This window comes from Macrotis lagotis, chromosome 1, assembly GCF_037893015.1.
Source record: "Macrotis lagotis isolate mMagLag1 chromosome 1, bilby.v1.9.chrom.fasta, whole genome shotgun sequence".
Lineage (NCBI taxonomy): Eukaryota > Metazoa > Chordata > Mammalia > Peramelemorphia > Peramelidae > Macrotis > Macrotis lagotis.
The window spans coordinates 255,879,311-255,904,320 of NC_133658.1; positions in this window are offsets into that span (position 1 = coordinate 255,879,311).

Sequence of the window (25,010 nt, forward strand, 5' to 3'; positions counted from 1 at the left end):
GCTTCACTCCCACAATTTGGGATTTCGATCCTGAGCAGATGCAAGGTGAAAAAAAGGAGAACCTCACCTAGACATGTCCTGAATGACATGGATTTTCACCACTTAGAAGGAAGATAGTAGTCATCCATTGACTACTGGAAAGAGTATTCTGCTCAATGATTCACTATTATCTTTATCTTTTCTAGTTGTTCCTAGATTATGGCATCCTTTTTAAATTACCTATTTGAGAAATCATACTCTAGAGAGCTGGAAAGGACTTCAGACAACATTGAGTTCACCTCACACCTGACAGAATTTTATCTGCATTCTATAATATCACCAAGTGAGCAATCAACTTCTACTAAAAAAAAAACTTCTGTGATAAAGAAGCTTACTATCTATTGATGCAACTGACTGTGGGTCACTTGTAAATGTTAGTAAAAGTCAAATTTTTCTGCCTGACATTCAAAACCCTTCACTTTCTGGCACCAACTTAACTTTTGTCATGCTTACTCCTCTGTAAACACTTTATGCTTCAGTCAAACAAGACTACTCATACCCAGCCATATCTTTGTTTAAAATTATTTTTAATTGATAAAATCTTTTTATTCTCCCTCACATCCTCTAAATTCCTTTTAACAAATATGCATAGTTAAAGAAAATAAATTCCCCTTTTTTGCTATATGCTAAAAATACATATATTCCCTGTTCTGTACTCTTAGTGCATCACACTTCTATCAAGAAGAGAATGACGTTACTTTCCTCTCCCTCTAACTCTTCTTACTTTTCTCCCTAGATCTAGAATGCCTGTCTTTGTCATTTCTACAAGATCAGTTTACAAATTGCTACTTGGAACCATTAAACATCAACCTAAATGCTACCCTCTTCAAAAATATTTTATTGATGATACCACTTCCCTCACCTCAATTTGGAATTACATCCCTCCCCCCTCCCCCATGCCTCTCATAGCATTTATTTGTAAAGTCAAGTTCAGTCAATATGCATTTATTAAGCAGCTTCTGTGTGCTACACACTATACCAAAAAAAAGCAAAGACAATTCTCACTCTCAAGCAGCTTATAGTCTAATGGGGAAGAAAACATGCAAACTATTATGTACATATAAGCTATATATACAGGTTTAATTGGACATAATCTTAAAGGAAAGTTTCTTTTAGATGGTGAATTATTAGTTGAGCCTTGAAGGGAGCCTGGGAAACCAGAGGGGAAGAAGTAAGGAAAGAGAGACTTCCAGATATGGGGGACACCTGAAGAAAATGCCCCAAATTGGAAGATGAAGTTGTTTTCTCCTTTGTTCTTGAAGAAGACCATGACATCAGAGAGGTGATGCCATGACAAGCACATGGATTGGATTTGAGTGAGGGGTGTTGTGCTAAGTAACCAGATTCATTTTTTTCTCTGGAGCCATCTGGGTTCAGTGGTCAGATATGAATCAGAATGACTAGAGATGACCCTCAATGCAAGGCCATAGAGGTTAAGTAACTTGCCCAAGGTCATACAACAAGTAAGTGTCTGAGGCTGAATTGGAACTCAGATTCTCTTGACTTCAGGGTCACTGCTCTATCCCCTGTTCAACTAAGCTGTCATAAGATGGGCATTCAGTTTCAGGAATAGCAAGACCAATTTCACTTGTACCACAGAATTCTCAGAGTAAAATGTAAGAAGACTAAAAATGTAGGAAGTGGCAAGATGATTTGGGGCTTTCAATGCCAAGCATATCCTGAGGATAGATAGCAGTTGCTAGAGATTCCTAATTTTGTGGGGAGTGGAAGATCCTGCTTTTGTTTAATAAAATCGTTTAGAGAGCTGAATAGAGGATAAATCAAAGCACAAAGACATCTGAAGAAGGAAAATCAAGAAGAAGGCTATTAAAATAGAGGAGGCAGGAGGTGATGAGGACCTGCATACTCATCGTGGCATTATTAGAGAAGAAGGGGGAATATTGTTAAGATAAATCAACAGGCTTTGGCAACAGATTGGATGTGGGAGAGGGGTACAGGGGAAAGGAGTGGTATTGGAAAGAGTGTAAGCTAAAGATATCATCTACATTGTGAATCTGGGTAACCAGGAGAGTAATGGTAACTTCAATAGTAATTAATAGTGAATATAAGAATGGAATGAAAACAGTTTTGGACATGCTGAATTTAAAATGCCAATAGTAGTAAAGTCAAACTCAAATAGAAACAAGACCCAATAAACTATACATAAGTTCCCTGTGAGTCACATGTTGACTTAGAAAACAACATATTAACTTTATTTATGTTCTACTGAATTTTATTTATTTCATTAAATATTTCCCAATGACATTAATCTGGCATCTACAATGGGAAGTATCACCTGCTATGTATTTGATGTCTTTAGTCCCCAGGAAATACAGTCTGAGTCTCCAATAGCTAATTGGAGATGTGAGAATATTGAGGGATGGAAAAATACATTTGAGAATCATCTTCATAGAAATGATAATTGAATTCATGGGAACTGATGAGATCACTAAACAAAACTGAAACCTTAGAAGTTATTTTGGGCTACAGGCTAGATATCTTTCCTAAGGATATGCCTAAAAACTTCATTGATTGACTGACAGTAGGACCCAGGTCAAACCTGGCTTGATCATTGCTTGGGTCCTGATTGGCACAGAGTGGATATAAAAACCAATTATTTTCTGGTTTGACCAGAAACCCTGAGGGTCTTCCTCTATGCTTGATTTTTTTTTACTAGGTTAAAAAAAAGTCATTTTATCTGCCTTACCTAACCTTAATTACTGAATGGGTATTACCTCAGTCAAACTAAGACTTGTTAAAGACTTTAGCTTTAGAAGGTCAAAGACTCCTACTACATCCAGGGATATTTCCAGTAATCCTAATCCATATCTGGCCACTGAATCCAGATGGTTCCAGATGGAGAAAGTATGACTGGTGACTTTAACAATCCTCCCCTTACTTAAATCCAATTTACTTGCGTGTCGTAGCATTACCTCCCCGATGTCGTGGTCCTTTTCAAGAATGAAGAACAACAAACAAGTGAAATAACATAGAGGAAGGAGAGATGACTTATGGAATATTGGTGGACACCAAGGGTTAAGAGTTATGATCTGGATAAAGATCTAGGAAAGGAGACTAAGTTGGAGCTTAACATTCATCTTGTATGGTAACATTTTATTTATTTGGTACTTTAGCTTCCTGCTAAACTTGAGAAAAGCGACCAACTTTAATTTAACCTTGTATTCTCAAGCACTAAACTCAATATTCTGAACTCTATAGAAATTTAAGAGAGAAATTGTATTTGTATCAAGAACACATGAATTTGATTTTCTTTTTCTTTTTAATATACCTTCTACATATGCCCTAATAGCAGCATAGATTACAAAATTTAAAATATAATAGTCTTACTTTACTCAGTTTTGGTCTTATGTGGAGTAATTTTGTTTTCAGATCTAGAAGTCAAGCAAGGTAGTTGTTGACAAGTTAGAGCAGCTCAAGGAAAGGCTGCTAAGATGATAAGGAAAATGGAGATCATAACATGTGAGGATCAATGAAAGGAAATAGGGATAGTAAGCAAGATGTCTTCAAAAGTGTACAGTCACTGTCTTCAGTTATTTGGATGGTTATCATATGGAAGATGGATTAGATTTATTCTGCCTGAGTCAATTGGAAAGACTCAGGAATAATAGATGAAAGGTCTAGATAAGGGGCTCTTAACTTTTTGTGTGTCATGGAACCCTTTGGCAGTATAGTGGAGTCTATGAGACCTTTCTCAGAATTTGTCTTTAAAAGCATTATCTGTACACACACACACACACACACACACACACACACACACACACACACACACACACACACACACACACACAAAATAAACTAGTTAATCAACAAGCAAAAAAACTTATTAATGTGTTGTCTATATTCCCTACTGTATAAAATACTAGAAATACAATACAAGAAAACACATAAAGGGGAGCTAAAAAGGGGGATAAGAGAAGAAGCAAAAGCACCAAATAAGGAGCATGATAGAAAAGAGTGAATCCTGGTGCTAGATGAAGAAAGACTGCCTAAGTTTCTTCTTTAAATAGAAGAGTCAACCAGGACCACAGGGACAGATGGTCCAAGTGAGTTATGAATTCTAGAGATGAAATAATCTTTCAGGATGAAAAGTTTTCTAGAATATGATAACCACCATATCTAGAGAGCTAGAGCTAGACATGCACATGTGTGTATATATATATATACATATATACACATACATGTATGCATGTATATGTATGAGTTATTGATGTGTATATGTATTTACATTGGGTGGATATATGAATGTGTATGTGTATTATGTTTAAATAACTACTGCATATATGTGTGTGTGTGTGTATTGGATGTGTGTACATATAAAACAATAATTCTAACATTTATTCAGTTCCTATTGTTCACCTAGTATTCTCCCAGGTGCTGAAGGAGAATCATGGCTTATATTTAGCATAGTTATTAACTTCATGGAGGAAATACTTGAAGGGAAAAGACAACACAATATACAAAAAATTCAACACATGTGGTGTCTAACGACAGAAAGAGAGATGAATTGGAAAGTAGAGAATATGATTTCAAATTTTCATTCTGCCATTTACTATTACCTGTGTGACCTTGGATAAGTCACTTAAACTCCAAGATCTCAGTCTCCTTTCTGTTAAATGAGATCATTGAACTAGAACAGCTTTTCTCAAAATTGGAGTGAAAGTTGTCACTTTATCTTTTTGGTCTCCATAATTGTTCGTGCTCCTAAAATTTGAGGAACCCCTCCCAAATAGGTTTTTTATGTGGGTTATAGCTATCAAAATTTGCTGTATTAGGAATTAAAGTATTTTAAAATTATTGTGAAAATAGTTTTAACCTTCCCTGGACCATACTTTTAAGAAAGCTAAGCTAAATGAATTACTCTAACTCTATGATCCATGATCTTTAGAAGTATATTTGAGTTAAAAAAATAAAATGTTCTGTGAAGTCTGAAGGTGAAGGCTCTTTCAAAAGAGCATTCCTGGAGAAGTTGGCATTTGAATTAGTCTTTAATCTACAAATTTTGCAAGAATTCCAAATGGGAGGAGAGGGAGGAGCATTCTGACACAGGAAGAAGGCAAAGGATGAAGGAAGAAAACCACAGGACACACTCAAAAAAAGTCATTCAGTTTGTCCAGAGAACAGAGTACATGGAAGAAAGTAATATGAAATTAATCTATGAAGGAAGAAAAGGATCTGTTCTGAATGTCAGTAAGAATTTGAATTTTATTTCCTAGGCAATGGAGCTTTGGTGAAAAATTTTTTTTCAGGAGAGGAATAAGAATATGCCTAAGAAAGAATACTCAGGTGGCAGAGTGAATGGTGGATTAGAAGAGAGAATGAATAGAACACCTGAAAGGAGGCAATTGAGTGGCTCAGTGACATGCTGGTCTTGGAGTCAAGAATACCTGAGTTCAAATCTATCCTCAGATACTTACTAGTTGTATGATTTTTGAGCAAGTCATTTAAGCTCTGCCTTCCTCAACTATAAAATAGGGATGATAATAATAGCATATGCCTCACACAGAAATTGTGTGAGGATCAAATGAGTTGTTTGTTAAGTGCTTAGGATAGGGCCTGGCATATTAAGTAAGCACCTAATAAATGACTATTTTCTTCTCTCTTAAAGAGGTTACTGCAATGTTTCTAGTAAATTATATTGAGGGCCTATTTTGGGGGGGGAGGTAGAAATGATAATATAAAGAAAAAGATAAAGATAAGAGATGTTATGATGTTAGAAGTTTTCAGGATTTGATGAATGAGTAGATGTGAGAGGTGATGAAGAGGAAAGTCAGAGATGACTCCAGGATCATGATTATGGGAGATTGTGTGAATAAAGGCTCCAGTAGAATCCAAAGAGGAAGGTTTGAGTATGAAGATAAAGACAGGATGAGTTTCAGATGAAGATGAAGCTCTTTCTAAAAATTGTATTTGTTTTATTTTTGATTTATGGAAGAAAACAAGCATTTCCATAACAACACAAAAAGAAGAAATGATTGCATATGAAACTGCATATCTATTATGTACAAGAAGTTCTAGACCTCAGAAGAAAGGTCAAGAACAGAAGTAGAAATTTGAGAGTCACCTTAATTGAGGTGGTAACTGAAGCCATGGGAGTGAATGCAATTTCTCTTTCATTCTCTATTCTTTCTCTATGCAGATAATGAAGGTTATACAGATCATCAAGATAATACAGGCTCTTGAGAAACACTTATACTAATGGTTCAAGAAGATGAGAAAAGATAGAGAAGGAATAGTTGAAAAAATAAGAAGGGAAGCAAAGAGAGTATCTCTGAAGCCAAAAGAAAAAGAGAGAGTCCAGAAACCAGTGATGGTCCAAAAGAAAGGACAGGCAATGCTGTGGAGCTGGAAAGGAAAATTAATAGGTTTCACAGTGAATGTCTTCAATTTTCCCAGTGAAATAAGCTACTGTCATCTGTCAAATTGTGGTAGGTAGGGTTATGGTTAGTGATAGAAAGAGAGAAGAAAAGGCTGCAACAGCTTCTGTGGGGAGTAAGATAAGGAGTTGATTAGAGTAGGGTTGTCACACAGCAGCAAGGACCCAGATGAGGTTATGTAGTAAATACTTAATTAGTACTTATTGACTGATGAATCAGACTCATTTTTTTTTTACTTTCCCAAGTAATAATGCTCAGTGCCCTGACACTGGAAGAGAGAAGATTTTTTTTGTTTGTTTATTTGTTTTAGTTTGGGGGTTTTTTGTATCCAAAGCATGTAGTATGATTCCTGGCAGATCCTGCTGACCTGAATGAGGGAACATTAAAGTGGGAGCAAGTCTGAGTATGGAGACAAGAGAAATCAGAGTAGGGAATTCCTCCCAACTAAGTTGTGAAGTAGGAAATAGGGGTACCTTACCCATTTTGTGGTTGTTTTTGGACTGGTTCAGTTTTGTCCAACTCATTTTGACCTCATTTGGGGTTTTCTTAGAAAAAAATTAGAGTGGTTTACCATTTCTTTCTCCAGACCATTTTGCAGATGAGGAAACTGAAGCTTATAGAAGTAAGCATATATTAAATGCCTTCTGTATCCTCAGCTTTATGTTAGTGCTGCTAATATGAAGAAAGACAGCATCCCATCTCTCAAGGAGTCATAGTTTAAAAGGGCAAACATGTAACTAACTATGTACCAACAAGATAAATTTGAGATAAATGGAGATAATCAACAGAAGGAATGCACTAGCAGTAAGGAGAAATGGGAAAGACTTTTTGCAAAAAGTATAATTTTAGCCAGGAGTTGGAAGTCAGAGAAATAGGAGATGTTAATGGAGAAGCATGGGAGGCAGCCAGTGAAAATGTCCAGAGTTGGGGAACTGGAGTCTCTTGTATGAGAAACAGCAAGCAGGTCAATGATATGCCCATGTCACACAGAGACAGGATTTGAACCCAGACTTTTTTTACCTTGGGTCTCACACTATCTCCAGTATACTTGCATGTATTGTATTGTTGCATTATCCTTGGATTCGGGAGAGAATTGGAACTGATCACTCCCTCTAACATTAGTCATATGACTCTAGGTAAATCACTTAACTCCTCAGATTCAGTCTCCTCAGACAGACAAATGGTAAAATAATAACATTTGCCCGACTCATAAGGTTTAACCTGAGGAAAGCGTTTGAAAACTTTAAAATTCTACATAAATGTGAGTTAGTGTTATTCTTCTCTAGTTTCATCTGGGTCTGATGATTTAAACACAATGAAGTCAATTAGGTAGACTAGCTCCTCACTTCTCTCACTCCATTCAATAAAGGTCATCAACAAGAAAAAGATGCTTCGGTATTAGAATGTTCAGGAATTTTTTTTCTTTTATTTTTCTCACAACAGTGCCTAGTCAAAGTTTATTGGGTAGAAAGGAAGGGCAAAGTGGACCTTTTATGAGTATGAGTCACATGCAAGATGAGTGCTATCCCAAACTGAAGACTCTTTAAATATTAGGAGAGTTAGTCTTTTGGAGGGAAGTGAATGGATCAGATAAGTAGTCAAGATTCTCTAAATCTCAAAAATAAACAAAGACATAAGCAAGAAAAGGAAAGAAAGAATAAAAGAAGGAAGGAAAGGAGGAAGGAAGGGAGGGAGGGAGGAAGAAGGAAAGGAGAGAGGGAGGAAGAAAGGAGAAGGAAGGGAGGAAGGGAGGGAGGGAGGAAGGAGGGAGGGAGGAAGGAGGAAGGCAGGAAGGGAGGAAGGGAGGGAAGGAGGGAGGGAGAGAGGAAAGGAGGAAGGCAGGCAGGAGGGAGGGCAGAAGGAAAGAAGGAAGGAAGGGAGGGAGGGAGGGAGGGAAGAAATAAAGATTTAAAATTAGTGAATTAATGCTTGCTTCAGGACTTGCAATATATTTGGCAATCCCTCCTCTTAGCAAGATCATAAAAAACAGTAGAAGACATTATCCATGCTGTCAAGAAACTCATATCCTAGCTGTGGAAATTGTTACATGTCCATAGTCTACATGTCTTTTCTAAGAATACAAAAAACAGAAAACTGTTAAATAAAAACTACTTATAAAAAATGTTTGTGAATTCACAGAAGGGGGAAATCCCTCCAACTGTGCTGATTTGGGAAAGTTTTAGAAAAGAACTACATTAGGCTTTGAAGAATGAAGTAAGTTTTGATGGAGAGGGATAGGGGTTGAATTCTAATCAGAGGAATGACATAAACATGACACATTTGAGTTGCTTGACCATGAATGATTAACAGTGGTTGCATCTATTTAATAATGTATGATTCAAAAAATGACAATGATGAAAACTTATTTTTAAAAATAATGTTTTCTACTTTCATGAGTTGCAACTTAGGATATTTTCCACTGGTGGCCAAATTGGGGAAATGAGTCTCTCTGCACTTAGCTAGGCTGGGTCTTGGTTGACAATGAAATACCAGGCTTTCCCAGTTTGTAAGGATCTGGTGGATCAAGTATTCTGCTGACAGAGCCTTTAAAGACCAAAGGTTGGCTTTGCCAAACTCAAAGGTTTAGCAAGAAGAGTTCTAGAGAATTTTAATGAAAGTAAATCAACAAATAATGCTTGTCTCAATGCCCACTCCATGAACAAATAATATTTTAAAAAAGCAAAATGTTTTACTACTGCCTGTTTAGGATCAAATAGAGCATGTTTTAGGGGCAAACAATACCTTCCTGCTAACTCCAAAAAGGATTTCTTATGCGACACTGAAAAAAATGCTATGGTAGGATCAAAGATTTAGAACTGAAAGTTTTCTTAGAGACTATAAATTACAAGAGATTTATTGACAGAGGAGGAAACTGAGGCACTTAGGGAGATTTCTTAAGTCAAAGTCCCATGCAATTACTGCTTTCCTTACTGACTCTGTTAGAAGAGATAACTTGTTCCTAAGACTTTCTTTTTCAGAGTCTACCAAGCCTAACTTAGGCCAGGAATCAGAGGAGAAACACCTCATAAAAATGAAAGAGGAGATTGCTTTGTAAATATTAGCTCAGCTGCTCTGGTCATACATATCTATGAGTTACAGCTTGATAAGGGATTTGAGAGCTTGCCAACTACATATTCAAGGAAAGCATAGAAAAAGTGGAGCTGATGGGTATCCTTGATCTGATTTTTCTTTAAGTACATCCTCATAAATGCCTGCCTTACAACCATACCTCACTGGAAATTTCCCAAAACCCTTGGAAAATAGACAAGTGCCAGTGGAAAGATATTTACTAAAATGAGCCATCCACGAATGGAAAAAAAAAATTCTGTGAGCAAAATAGATATTTTATCTGTCATTTATTCATGGAAAACGATCCATTAAATCTCTTCATTTCATTCTGTTACTGTTTAATGAAAGTACTTTTAGCTAAATTTTCATTTAAAAAAACTCAGTAAGAAAGAGTGGGGACTTGGTAAAAACAATAATAATTTTTTGAAAGCCTTGGCAGTGATCTCTGAAAATACCAAAGCATATATTGTTGCCAGTGAGTGGGCCTCCGTGGAGTGGGTAAGCAGCAGCAAAATGATGGGATTGAATGTAACTCTGAAGTCCAGTTGCTTGTTCCCAGCTAGGTCCTGCTGAATGATGTAATGCATCTTATTTTGATCAATGTGAATTTGTATACATACAAACTCAGAGAGTGCTATACTGGATGCTATTGTCATCCATCAGTTAGTCAACAGATATTTGTAGGATTCATATCACATGCAAGATGCTTTTCTAGGGACTCAGGTCCCTAGCACAATCCCTGGAGTTAAAGCTTTCAATATTTTCCTAACTCCTCAAGCCCCTTAATGAATCCTATCTTCCATATGTGCATCAAATGAATTGGCCTCCTATTTTACTGAGCTTAAGGACATTTAACAGGAGACCTCTTACCTCATTTTTCATTTCTCAAAATTTTTCAGTATCATCACTTACCCTCTCCTCTTCCTTTGCCTCATATCTTAGAAGAAAAGATAACTCTCCTACTGCCATCAGAACTGAGGATAAGATGGAGTTAAATGGAAAGAATAGCTAAGAATAGTTAATATTTAAGAATAGCTGTTGACTTGAGCTTATGGAAAGCAGACAGCTAAGTAGTCATTCCTCAAGCTTCAGGGAAGATCTGAGTTTGAATCTTGCCTCCAACAAGCTATACTGAAGCTACATTATGAGTTTTGTTACCATGGGCAAGTCATTTAATCTCTCAGTTTCTTCATCTATTAAATATGGATAATAATACTGTAGAACCTACTTTTGTTTCAAACATAGAATAAGATATTGAATTTGTCCCTTTATCAACTTCATAGGATTTTGTTAATGTCTGCTTAATAAGTCAAACATACAAACTCAAAGAACTGATTAATCTAGTGGGGAAAATAGATATTTGTTTGCAAACATTCAAAAAAATACAAACTATCAAAAGAAAAATAGCAAATAAGTGATATAGAGAATAGATGCTGTGATTTCAGAGCATAAAGGAATGTCTTCTAGATGGGCTATCAGGGATGATTCCACAAAAGAGTTTGGAATAAACCTTGAAGAATGAGACAGAGTTTTGATGGAGAGGGATGGGGTGGTATTCTGGTGAGGGGAAAGGTGTGAACATGTTATGACCACATATGATTAACATTAGTTATGCTTACCTATTTTTTCCCATAAAAGATGCTTCTAGAGCTCTCAAAGTTGACATACATTCACTAACATTTTTGGGGTATGCTGTATCATTCTATTCTGTATTCACTCTCAAGATTTTCATCTCTTCTCATTAGTTGCTTACTAGTCATCATCAGGTCCACAGTCATATTTCTCCTATGACTTCTTCAACCGTCTGAAAGTTGAGATGATTAGCAAGACAAAACCAGATATCAAAAGAGTATCAAACATCAAAATTAAGATATGTTTCTTTCATGTTTTAGAGGGGATAAGTTAAGCCATGCCAAAAAGAATTTGCTAAGCAATTAATACATGGCAAGCATTTTATTAAATGCTGGGAATGTAAATAGAGGAAAAAATAGTTCCTATTCCTCAAGGAGCTTATATTAGAATCGGGGAGACAACATGCAAACTCTCTTCCTCCTCTTCCTTTCCCTCCCTTTCCCTCTCCCTTTCTTTCTCATTTTTCTCCCTTCCTTCAACTCCTTTTCTTTCTTTCATTTTTTCCTCTTTCTTCTTTCTTCTCTCTTCCTTTCTTTTTTCCTCTTTCTATCCCTATCTTTCTATTTTTCCTTTTTCATTCATTCATTCATTCATTCATCCTTCCTTTATTCCTTTTTCCCTTCTTTCCTTCCTTTCATGGATATACATACATATACATATAATATGCATACAAACATATGATAGATTGAAGATAATAACAGAGGGAAGCAATAGCATTAAAGAAGATTAGGAAAGGCTTCTTTTGCAGAAAGCCATATTTTAATTGAGACTTGAAGGAAGCCAGGAAAACAAGGTTTTAGAAGTGAAGAGGAAAAACATTTCAGGAATTTGAGAGCATTAGAGAGAGCATATTTGTGGCAAGGAGGATCAAGAAGGCCAGTTTTACTGGATCATAGAGTACATGGAGGGGAATATAGGGTAAGAAGATTAGGAGGATAGAAACAAATCAGATTTTATTGGACTTTAAAAGGCAAATAAGATTTTATATTTGATAGGTAACTAGATGGCATGGTGGATAGAGTGTTGGGTCTGGAGTTAAGATGTCCAGAGTTCAAATACAGTCTCAAATAATTACTAGCTGTGCAACCCTAGTTGCTTAGTCACTATTTGCCTTGGTTTCCTCAACTGCAAAATGGAGATAACAATAACACCTACTTTTTCAAATTGTTGGCAGGATCCAATGAGATAATAATTATAAAATCCTTAGTACAGTGCCTAACAGTAGAAACTTGTAAATTCCTGTTTCCTTCCTGGAAGCAATACTCATTAGATTTTGAATAGGGAAATAACATGGTCAGACTTGTACTTATCACTTTGATAACTAAGAGGAGAATGAATTGAGAAGAAAGTTGAGGCTGGAATAATTACCAAAAGACTTTTATAATAACCAAAAGTCTTGAAGAACTGAGGGTTTATATCAGGATAACTGGTAATGACAGAGGACAGAAGAAGGCAAATATGAAGTCTTTACAAAAGGAGAATTGACAGGACTTGACAATAGATTGCATAAGAGAGGGTGAAAAAACCTGAAGAGTTGAGTATTATACCTGGGAGGATGGTGGTGCCCTCAGGAGTATTAAGGAAGCAAGGAAGAGGTGAGAGGTTTAGTGACATGGTCCAACACATATTGGATGTGGTGTGGGTAAAGCATGAGTTCACATCTACCTCTGACTTATCCTAGTAATATGTCCATGGAAAAGACAGTAAATCTTTCATAGTTTTATTTCTCCCATCTATAAAACAGACATTAATCCCTGTAGCACTCATCTCAAAAAAGTGTTGGAAGGACCAGCAGAGATGATGCTGGTGAAAAAATTTTTATGAATGTCAGCCATGACTATTATTACATAATTCTTCTGACCTACTAATATCAGTAGCCCTAGTTCAATAATTATTTCAGTAACTTGAGAGTAATTTGTATTTGTATGCCATCAGAAGGTAGAAGAAGTGATAACTGGCTGTGTCTCTTGCTTGAACTATAGTGTCTTTCTCTTGTTCTGACTCTAGTTTATTATCCTCTATTAGTTTCCATTCTTCATCATTGGGAATCAGTGGCATATGAATAAGTATTCAAATAGTTTTGTCATCAATGTGTTATTTTCTCCAGTTATATATATATATATATATATATATATATATATATATATTATATCACTAATCATTCATGTAACTACCAAGCCATATAACCCTTTTTCAGATCCTCCCATTTGTTTGCCACAAAAAATCAACTATTTGTATTGGAAGGTCTTCATTTTCTTTTGATATAATAAAAATTTCAGTGGAACACATGAGTTCTCTTATTATTATTTTATTATATTAATATTATTATCACTTACTTTTCCACATAACGGACCCATCTTTTTTTGCTCACAAATTTCTGTGAGAACATCCTTTATTCTAGTTCTTGTACCTAATTCTTTGCCCATATGTGTTAATGCCTGACCACACCTACTTTGTTTGTCCATTACCTTTTGGGTAATATTCATTTTCAACTCTTAAGAAATCATCATTTTCTTTAACTCATTCCTATATAACATTGCTAGTAGAATAAAGATATTAAAAATGAAGACCTCTTTTATAATCCATTAGATGTAGACATTGTCTGTCAATCTAGAGTTTTATGTAGCCTTAGAGGTTTCTAGTAATGCTCCAGAAATTAAGAATAATAATAATAATAATTCTCTTTCATTATGAAAGAAGACCATGACATCAGAGGTGATGTCATGACAAGCACTTGAATTGGATTCGAGTAAGGGGATGCTATGCTAAGTCACCAGCCCCACTTTCCTCTTCCAAGTCATTTGGGCCCAATGGCCAGATATGAATCAGGATGACTGGAAATGACCCTGGATGAAAGGCAATCAGGGTTAAGTGACTAGCCCAAGGTTACACAACTAGTAAATATCTGAGGCTGGATTTGAACTCCTAACCTCCTGACTCCAATGTCAGTGCTCTACTCACTCTATCCTAGCTGCCCATACTCTGGAAATTATAAAATGGATTGAGTGTATAAGTTCTGCAAAGGAGGTTTTCCATCATAGCACTGACATCCTAGAACCTCCTGGTTGATGTGCAGCTTCTGGTACCCAAGTTAGGCTGCTTGGATATTAACTTTATCTGTACCATGAAACTGTAGGATTATAGGTCTAGAGTTGGGAGGGCCCTCAGTGATATCTTGTTCTATTCCCTCATTTTACAAATAAGGAAACCAAAGACCAGGAAGGTTAAGTGACTTGCCTAAAATCACACAGGTAGTAAGCATTAGAGACAGGACTTGAATCAAGGTTCTCCAACTCCTGGCATTGTTATCTCCACTATACCAACCTCTCACCATTATAAATGATGGATAATATATTTAATTCTTATTTTTTGGCCCATTTGGTTGCATATACCACTGTAGCAACTGATCCTTACTCTTCCTGGTTACACTAACTCAACACAAGAGAATCATCCAAGTAGAATCATCATTCATACAGGGTCATCAATTTCAATTCAACATAATTCAACAGATATGTATGAACCTATTGATCTTAAAGGCTAAGTACTAGGTTGACAAGCAGTATCTAAATATCTAGTACTCTGCAACAAAGATCTACTTTGTTAATGCCATTATTCTACTGGTAACACTTCATAACTATGAGCTGGGGAAACATCATCATCATCATCCTTCTTCAACAATTAAAAAATCCATTATCTAATCACTCTGAGTCCTTCCCTATTTGACAGTGATCATAATTATAGTAGATTGAATAATTGGCTTGGGTCAGAAAACTCTGAGTTCAAATTCTCTTTCCAACAATTACCATCTAAAGGACAATAGTCTTTTGTCCTCCTTAGGCTTCCATTTCCTCATTCATAAGATCTGGGAATTGAATTCAATGGATGCTAAATTCCTTTCCTGTTCTAAATCTGTGATTCTGTGACTTTATATTTAAGTAATTGGTTTTCTTGATTGCTATAACTTAAGAAAGCCTTTATCACTGAGTGATTAACCTTCTGGTAAAAGTATTACAAATTTACATTTACATAGCACTTTAAAGTTTAGGGTAGGCAAATAAGTGATGCAGTGGATAGAGTGTCAGGCCTGATGTCAAGAAGATCTGAGTTCAAATTCAACTTCAAACACTTACTACCTGTGTGACCCTGGGGAAGTCACTTAACCCTGTTTGTCCCAGTTTCCTCATCTATAAAATGAGTTGGAGAATATGGCAAACCACTCCATGATCTTTTCCAAGAAAACCCCAAAAGGGTTCAAAAAGAATTAAATAAAACTGAAAATGCATAAATAAAAAAATATAGATTAGGACATGCTTTTTCCCAAGTTAAATGCTTGGAGTCTTTCATGGTTTGACATATAAATAGCATTGATTCTTGAATCAGAGAAGTCAGATACAAAATATTCTTCTAACACCTACTATCCATGTGACCTTAGATACTTAATTTCAAGAGACCAGTTTCCTCATCTAATATGAAGTTATTGGACTCAATGGCCACAGAGGGTCCTTTCTATGGCCAGATCTCTAATGCTATGATCTCTGTTTTCTTAAATGTGAGCATTCCCTCCAGTGAAACAAATCATGACCCATTCACAACTTAACCACTGGTGAAGCTTACCTCTGCCTCTTAATTTTTTTTATAATCAAATAAATTTGCTAAGATTACCATCCTTGTCAAAACAAGCTCAGAAAGGCAAATTACTTTTCTGACCATAATAGAGTGAATGGGGATCATCTGATCCCCATAGGTTGTTCATTCATTTCAATTGTATCTGACTTTTTGTGACTCCATTTAGGGTTTTCTTGGCAAAGGTACTAGAATAGTTTCCCGTATCCTTCTCCATCTCATTTTAAAGATGAGGAAGCTGAGGCAAGCAGCAATAAATGATTTACCCAGCCTCATAGAGCTAATGATGGAGGCTGAATTTGAAGTCAGGTCTTTCTGAATCTAGACCCAGTGCTCTATCCACTTCCTCATTGACCAAGAGGTCTAAACCCAGACTCATATCCCTTCCTCCTCTTCCAATTCTCATGTTTTCTCCACTCACCAGGCTTCAGCATCTATCACTGACCACTGACATGTAACAGCTTTGATCATGCTCAACAGAAAATAGAGCCACTGGACACCCAAAGTCGGACTGGTTGTTACATTTAATTACTTTTACTCTTCTCCACGCATTTTAATCATTCTTATGTTGGCATGTTCTCTAAGATGTAGCAGAGGCAGAGAATAATTGGATACCATACGTCATTCTTACAGAAAAGGGAGAAAGATAAAGTGGAAAAGAGAGAGATGCACATGTGTTTATGTTTCTTGATTATTCACAGGATGATTAAAATGTTTCACAGGACAGAGAGGAAATTTTGCCTCTACTAGCTGTCATCACTAAGTGTGTCTGTCTATAATGAGATGCATTAGGGAAGGCTACATAATGGCCTTCTCAGACATAGCCCAAGCTTGATATCCTTCCCATCCTGGAATACTAAAATGACCTCCTCCCATCCTCCAAAGGATTCTTGAGAGTCCACTGACTCAGAAACATTTAACAAATTCTACCTGAATAGTGTTGTTGTTTAGTCCTGTCTGGCTCTTTAACACCCTCTTTGAGTTTTTCTTGGCAAAGATACTGGAGTGTTTTGCCATTTCCTTCTCCAGCTCAATTTATAGTTGAGGAAACTGAGGCAAGCAAGGTTAGACGATTTCCCAAGGTCATATGTAAGTGTCTGAGGCTGAATTTGAACTCATGAAAATGGGTTTTTCTGAATCTTAATCTGATGCTCTATCTGCTATACTACCTAGTTGCCTACCTGGCATAATAGGGTTTAGAGAATAATCAAAATAGAGCTGAAGGAAACTTAGAGGTCATCTATTCAATCCTTCATTTTTCAAAAGAAGAAACTGAGGACAAGAGGAGTGAGAAGATTTGCCCAAGGTCAGACAGATGAAATGGTAGCTGTAGAATTCAAATATAGATCCCCTAACTTCAAATCCACTATGTCACACAATAATTTGTTTGTATGTCTTTATTCTTCCTAATGCATTGTAAACTGCTTGAGGGAAGAGATCACATTCCATTTATTCTGTCCTTCCTTCCCTCCTGTCACTTACTCCCCCATCCCCCATCCTCCCCTCCCCCTCCCCCCAATTCCAAGACCAAGTGTCCAATTAAAGACCCTGAATAAAAATGTTTGAAGAATAAATGCTTGCCATTGTTCAAGCTTTCCAAAGAAATACTTAAAAGAATGATACCACCTGATGGAGCAATCTTTATTTACTATTTCACTTAATGAATGGACCCCATTCCATATATCTATCACAAAAGTTCATGTTGAGTTCCATAGTGAAGTAAACAAATTATGTCATACTTGTTATCCACATTAATATTGTCTTTCTCAAACTGTAAGTCCCTAGTGGGCAGGCTCATATCTGCTTACTTTGAAAGAAAATGAGATCTAGGAATCCATTTGTTTTGATCTACTCAGATTTTTTATTGAGTAGCTCATAATTGAATTCCAAAGTGTGCCATATGTATTATACTTATATTGCATTATATCAGAAAACTGAACTTTCTAATGGTTTTATAATTTTTTGCCAAAGGGGGAAAAAAGAAAATTACAAAAAAGAATCCTGATTCACACAAATTTTATTAGCTGTAAATTTTAACTGAAATGGGGCTTCTAGATTTAGTTAACTTATGAATGGTAAGAAAAAGTCAACATATATTTTTAAACATCTATTATGTGCCAGGACCATGCTAAAATCTCAGGAGACAAAGAAATGCAAAAGCATCCCCTACCCTCAAGTAGCTTACATTCTAATGGATGAGACAACATACCAGAAGCTGTGAACATATGAGATAGAGAAAGGGTAAAGTGGAAGTAATTTCCAAGGGAAAGCACTAGGATGCTATTATTTAACTGAGGTTCTATTTAGGTCATGTCAACATATGAAAATAATTTTCTTATGGAGTCTGGCAAAGTGGTGCATTGTATGTTTGTTTATTTAATTTTTCGTCACAGTAATTACCATAGATTTTGTTTAAAAAACACAAACAACCTTTGGATATGATAAGTACCCTAATGAGGACAGTTAATCAGCAAAATAAACAAATCATTGATTTGGGAACAAAGTGTTAAGGCAAATTAAATTTGCATAGTGGTAGGCTGTAGCACTGTGGAAAGACAATAGTAGTAATACTGTATTTAGCTATAATCCAATAGTGATGATAATATATTTAGCAATAACATGCTAATGGGAAATATACATATATAATATATTCATGTGTTTTGCATATATATGCATATATAATTTTTGTATGTGCATGCATATATAATAGTCATATATACATGCATGCATGTAAATAGAGAGGTACATTGGTATATTGGAAAAAATGCTGATTTAACATCAGGAAGATGAAGGTTCAAATACCACTTCTAACAATTATTAACTCTGTGATCATGAGCAAGTCTCTTGGCTTAGCCTCAGTTTCCTCATCCTTAAAATGGGGATAAAAATCTAGCATCTCCTCAATAGGGTTGTTTAATACTCTAGTAAGATAAAGTATGTAAGACTGATAAAATTTATAGTGACAAAATTAATTTATACACTATAAATAAATGTCAGTTGATAACATAAATGTCAGTTGATATTATATAAATAGAAATGGGGACTATTCATGATTTCCCTGCTATATCTATATCTATCTAGCTATCTATACACACACATACACACACACACACACACACACATATATATATATATAACCAGTATTCCATAGCTTTATTATTCTTAAGCTTTAAAAAATCAAATAATCACTTTTATGAGGCTAGATCTGATGTATAAAATATATGCCTTAGAGTATGTTTGAATCCTACCTCATATACTTCTTAGCTGCATGGCCTTGGGAAAGTCATTTAATCTATCCCAACTTCAATTTCCACATCTGTAAAATGGGGATAATTGTGGTTACTTCCCACACAGAGTTGTTGTGAGGATCAAACAAGAAAACATGCTTTAAAACATTCTACAAATTTCATATAAACATTATATATGCTTAATATAACCATTAGCTCCTACTTCTACTACCTTTCATTTTTATGTGACAGCAGAGGTGACCTTGGTTCCTATTTAAAATTTTAAAGCCTGATTTTTTTTCCTTCTATAGGAAAGAAAGGTGGTGGGGGTGGCAGCAGTACTAGACATGGCCCAAAGCCAGTGTGTTGTGGAAAAGCTGAAGTTATTGGAAATGGAGGCTGAATCTTCCATTGGGACTCTTTGTTCCCTTTAGGGCAGGTGGCAAGACTGCAAATTAACTTTGGGGGGAAGCATCCAGACAGACTAGTTCAAGCTAAAGCCAGGAGATAAAAGTAGCCCATCCATCACCCAGCCACCTCTGCCCCAAGCTGCTGCTGTCTTTACTCATCCAACCCCCTAAACTGACAAATTCATCACCACTCCATGCAGAGTTTCTCTTCTCTGCCAGGTCAGCAGTGAGCGGCCGCCTCTCTGGATGAAGGCCTCATGTTGTACATCTGTGGACAAGGAGGGGGGAAACTGGGATCTCGAGATCCATTTGTCTTGATTTGCCCAGTTACCATCAGGGAATAACGCCAAATGTTACACTTTCTGAGTGAGGGCCCCATGTGCCAAGACTTCAGACTCCCTTTTGAAGCTATGTTCAGTATCATTATCAAGCACCCCTCTGTGAACAGAGCTGAACCCAGATCTTGATGAAATTATAAAGAAGTCATTTGTCTTTAGTGTTCCCTTTTCTCCCCCCTTCATCAGTCTCTCAGTCCCTTAATTACAGTGCCCTCAGAATGCATCACTGTGGCCCCCTTTGAACTGGTCTGCATCCCATGTTCTACACTTCAATCTCCTCCAAACATCAGTTCTGAGATCCATTTCATTGAGATCCTTTTGGATTTAAGTTCCTTGATAACAAATTTTCTCTAACTTTTAACTCTGCATCCCTAGACCCTTAAGAAATGTCTTCTTGTTGAGACTAGTTCAATATCACCCATTAGTGATTGATAATCGTAATGTTTCCTCTTCCAGATTACATTGACATTTACCTTTTTGTCTTAACCCCAAAATAGTAATGTGGAATGTGAGATGTTATGGCAAGGATTTTGGGGAATATATCTTGAAGAAGGAAACTCTCTTAGTACAAAGCAGACAGGTAACAGACTACTCTAAATTTCAAATTGTGGGGAAAGACAAAGTCCCTACTCTCAGAATTATAATACTTCAAATGCCTTCTTTGACAAATAGTGAGTAACAATAACAGTTTTCCTATAACTGACATGTGGTGACATAAAACAGTGAAATAAATGTAAATAGCCAAGCGAGGGTCAGGACCTAGGAGATGGCAATGCCTGTTTGATGGACATTGACCTTTCACCTCACCTTTCTGTGTTGCCTCATTCCTAAATTTAGAGTCCTTCTAGGATTATCCTATGAACAGTTTACCTATTAAACCATATGAGCAGAGAGCCACTGGCTTAATGTTGGCCATTTCAGGAATCTGAAGGTACAATGATACCTGGAACGTAGTTTCTACAGGAACAATAGGAAAGGCACCATGCTGCAGAGGCCAATTCCTTCTTGTAATGTCATCTAAGATCATACAGGACTAGTATAGTAGTACCAAGTTCTACCCTTCCAACATTATGTTACCTTCACAGAAACACTATCTCTGAACAGCAGAACAGAATCTATTACTTTGCATTCTTTTCCAAGTTTCATACTAGGAGTTGGAAGATTATGAAGTGGAGAGTAAAATTCCTAAGTTGTTCCAATTATTCCTATAATTAGGAAGACAGAACAATTAAAATTTTAAAACAAGAAGGAAGTAGCTGATTTGAGTAGCCCTAAAAAGGGTTTTGACCTCTCTTTTGCCCTCAGAGGCAATACATAAAACCAGGGATACCTAAAACCTCTGGGTTGGTCTTTTCTAAATGATGACTATGGAGGTAAGGGTACTGAGAGGAGAAAGAGTAAGAAAAATCCTTTTTTTGGTGTGGAATAGGGTTATCCTGGTTGACTTTTTTTATGTCCCAAGGTTATGTTCCCTTCTGATGTGTGTCCCTCAAAAAAGTCTTGTGTACAAGAATAATCTGCCTGAGGTCTTAGACCAAGGGGTTAGGTAGAGGTAACTCTGTGTCACAAGTCTAATGATAGCTCTGCTCTTAACACTCTCTGTCCCTTTCCTGCTCTCTTGGACTCAAGTCACTGGACTCTAGTCAGCAAGCACAGTGCCCTGACGTTAGACTTCTTGACTAGCAAGGCTATTTCACTGCAAGAAAGGCTCAGTAGCAGCTGCATCATTCCATGAGCCATCATCATGAAGCCCACTTCTGAGGGTCTGGATCTCCACACCTGCATGCCCCCAAAGTCTGCCCTAGATTTCTGAGACCTACAGAAGCACTGCCACGTGGTACTCCTATTTGATAGCTATAATCCTGTACCATGAAAGCAGACAGAACTCATAACTATTATTTTAGATGACATCTTCCTTTTAACTTTAAGCAGTGTTCTTTAAACATTTCTAAACTTTTCCTATTCCTTCCCAATACCATGCTATGAATTTGCTTGTCACCGAAAGCTGTACACAAAGAGAGAAGCATACAGTGAGCACAAAGCTATCAGGAAGTGGTTTTCCTAGCAACAGTAATCATCTGAAAGATCCCAGAACATCCTCTCTATTCATCCAGCATTTTGTGTTTTGAATAGTGCTGACAGATGAAGTGGATTCATAGTATTTAATACAAAAAAATATTGCTGCGGATTGGTGCTGCACAAAAGCTCAAATATCCATACTATTCATGAACGGTTGAATTCACTGTTTTTATAGCTATCTGGATTATTTAGTGAGGCACAATTGCTAGAGAAAATACTCACCTGCTTACCCAATGACTAATCCGATATGTATTATGGAAATTCATTCCCAAGACCTCTTTTAGACAACTGGGACACATCTTTAAACCAAGATGCCCTCTTCATATGCGTGGGCAGAGTTGTCTGTAGTTTTGAATGGTAAAAGGATGTGCCCACTGTCAGGTCCCTTAGCAGACAGGTCCAGCTTAAATAAAAATGAGTATATTTTGTTGACAAAATCGTCAGATTTAAAGGACCTCTATGGAATTACTGCTTTAATACTATCCAAATAATGCTATCCAAATAGCCACCATCCCTTCCTCCAGTCCTATCTCAAGCAATAGTCAAAGCAATTGTTACCCTGGAAGTCAAAAAACTTTATTTCTCTCAAAAAGTATAAAGTAAAAAAAAATCCAATTGAAGAGAGCCCCAAGTAGAAGGATAGGCAACTACTCTTATAATTCCTCTAACCTGAGCAACTTGGAATTTTCTTTAGGCAAAGGTGTTTAGACTTCCCAGTCAGATGACAAAGGGAATCGATCATACTTTTGTCAACAGTCCCATCAGATATATTCTCATAATTTCTTTTATTCATCAACATGTTGAACAAAGTGCAAGTGATGCAAAACAGTATATTGTAGGGACCCTAAGTTGGATTCATCTAGTGGAGGATGCTGTGACCTTGAGGAAATTGCTTCATTTTTCTATGCCTTATTTTAGAATCATGCAGTCTTCCAATTCCCTCAGTTATAAAACAAAGGGATTGGATTTTTCCCAACCTCCTTGTGCTTATAAACTTAGAGCTGAAGAGAATGTCAGAGGCATCTAGTTTAATTTTACAGATAAGGAAACTGAGACTCAAAGAGACTGAGTAACTTGCCCAGGGTAACACAAGTAGCAAGGGAAAATCTGGGACTGTCAATTAAGTTCTCTGACTCTAAATTTAGCAACTTGTAATGGCTGACTCTTGGTAAGGGTATAGAATACTCTAAAGATATAAAATAGTAGGAAAATTATGAAGTAAAATGTAGAAAGTCAAGATTATTTCATTCTCATAAGTAAAAATCATTTTCTGGCATTGTTGGGCCATACACCTATGGATAATGACTTGGCTCAGACCATCCTAGTGACCACATTGGTTTCACAGATTTCTTAGATTTGTAATAAGATTTAACTTTGTTTATACTTTTTTTGGAATTCTTCCATTCCCCATGTAGTCTCCATGGCTTTGACCAAAGCTAAGACTTTTGCTTGCCTGAGGTTATCATGTCCCTTTCTTGTCCTGGATCCTGTGGCACCTGGACCTTTCAACAACAGAGTCTTTCATCACTGATTCTGCTTCTAGAATCAGGGACTGAATACCATTGGGAGACCCAGCTATCTTCCCTATAAATCCCCATCCTGTGTGTCCTCTTCAGACTTAAGAGCAAAAGAGTCCTTCTTTCCATACTGTCCCTGGGAAATTATGTATTCCTTAAAATTTAGGGCATGTTATATTTTCAGTTGAATCAAAGTAGCAGGTATCAGGACAGCTAGTTGGTGCAGTAGATAGAGCACTGGCCTTGGAGTCAGGAGTACCTGAGTTCAAATCCTGCCTCAGACATTTAATAATTACCTAGCTGTGTGGACTTGGGCAAGCCACTTAACCCCATTGCCTTGCAAAAACTAAAAAAAAAAAAAATAGCAGGTATTTTCATCTTCAAAAACAGACAACAACCCACATACACATACATATTGACATAAAGATATGGATCTTACATGTACATAGTGGCTTACATGTAAGTCTCACCCAAAAGCCATGAGCTCTCTGAAGACAATTGTGCTTTTGCTTTTCTCTATATAGAAGATGTAATGAGACAACCAAGAGTAACAGTAAAACTTGAATGATGGAACCTGTTGTATTCTACATGACTGAAGAGAAGTGTTTCCTTTTTATCAGACAAAAGGTTGAAGGCCATGGGTAGAAAATCCCAGGGCATATGCAAACTATGCTCTCTTGATTTCAACTCTTTAATTTTTGTTAATGGGCCCAGAAGGTTGAACTAGGGTGAATTTATGGGTGAATGTAGGCTCATTGATGACATTCTCTCTGTTCATTATTGAACTTTCTTATTTATTAGCATGGCGAACTTGAAATCAGGTGGGTGGGTATATGTCCTATATTTCCACAATTTTTGTTCCCTCTATTGTTTTTTTCTTGAGTTTTACAGTTTTCCCCTAATTGTACTTCCCTCCCCCATCCCCAACAAAAGCCAATTTGCCAGTCTTTACATTGTTTACATGGTATATATTGATCCAAATTGAATGTGATGAGAGAGAAATCATATCCTTAAGAAAGAAACATAAAGTAAGAGATAGCAAGATCAGACAACAAGATATCAGTTTGTATTTTCCAAATTAAAGTCCTTGGTCTTTGTTCAAACTCTGCAGTTCTTTCTCTGTATACAGATGGTATTCTCCATCACAGACAGCCCCATATTGTCCCTGATTGCTGCACTGATGGAATGAGCAAGTCCATCAAGGTTGATCATCACCCCCATGGTGCTGTTAGGGTGTAAAAAGTTTTTCGGTTCTGCTCATCTTGTTCAGCATCAGTCCATGCAAATCCCTCCAGGCTTCCCCGAATTCTCATCCCTCTTGGTTTCTAATAGAACAATAGTGTTCCATGACATACATATGCCACATTTACCTAAGCCATTCTCCAATTGAAGGACATTTACTTGATTTCCGATTCTTTGCCGCCACAAATAGAGCTGCTATGAATATTTTATACAAGTGATTTTTTCCCTATTTTCATCTTCTCTTCAGGGTATAGGCCCAGTAGTGGTATTGCTGGATCAAAGGGTATGCACATTTCTGTTGCCCTTTGGGCATAGTTCCAGACTACTCTCCAGGAAGCATGGATGAGTTCACAGCTCCACCAATAATGTATGTGTGCCAGATTTCCTACAACCATTCCAACAAAAATCATTGTCCTTTCTAGTCACATTGGCCCATTTG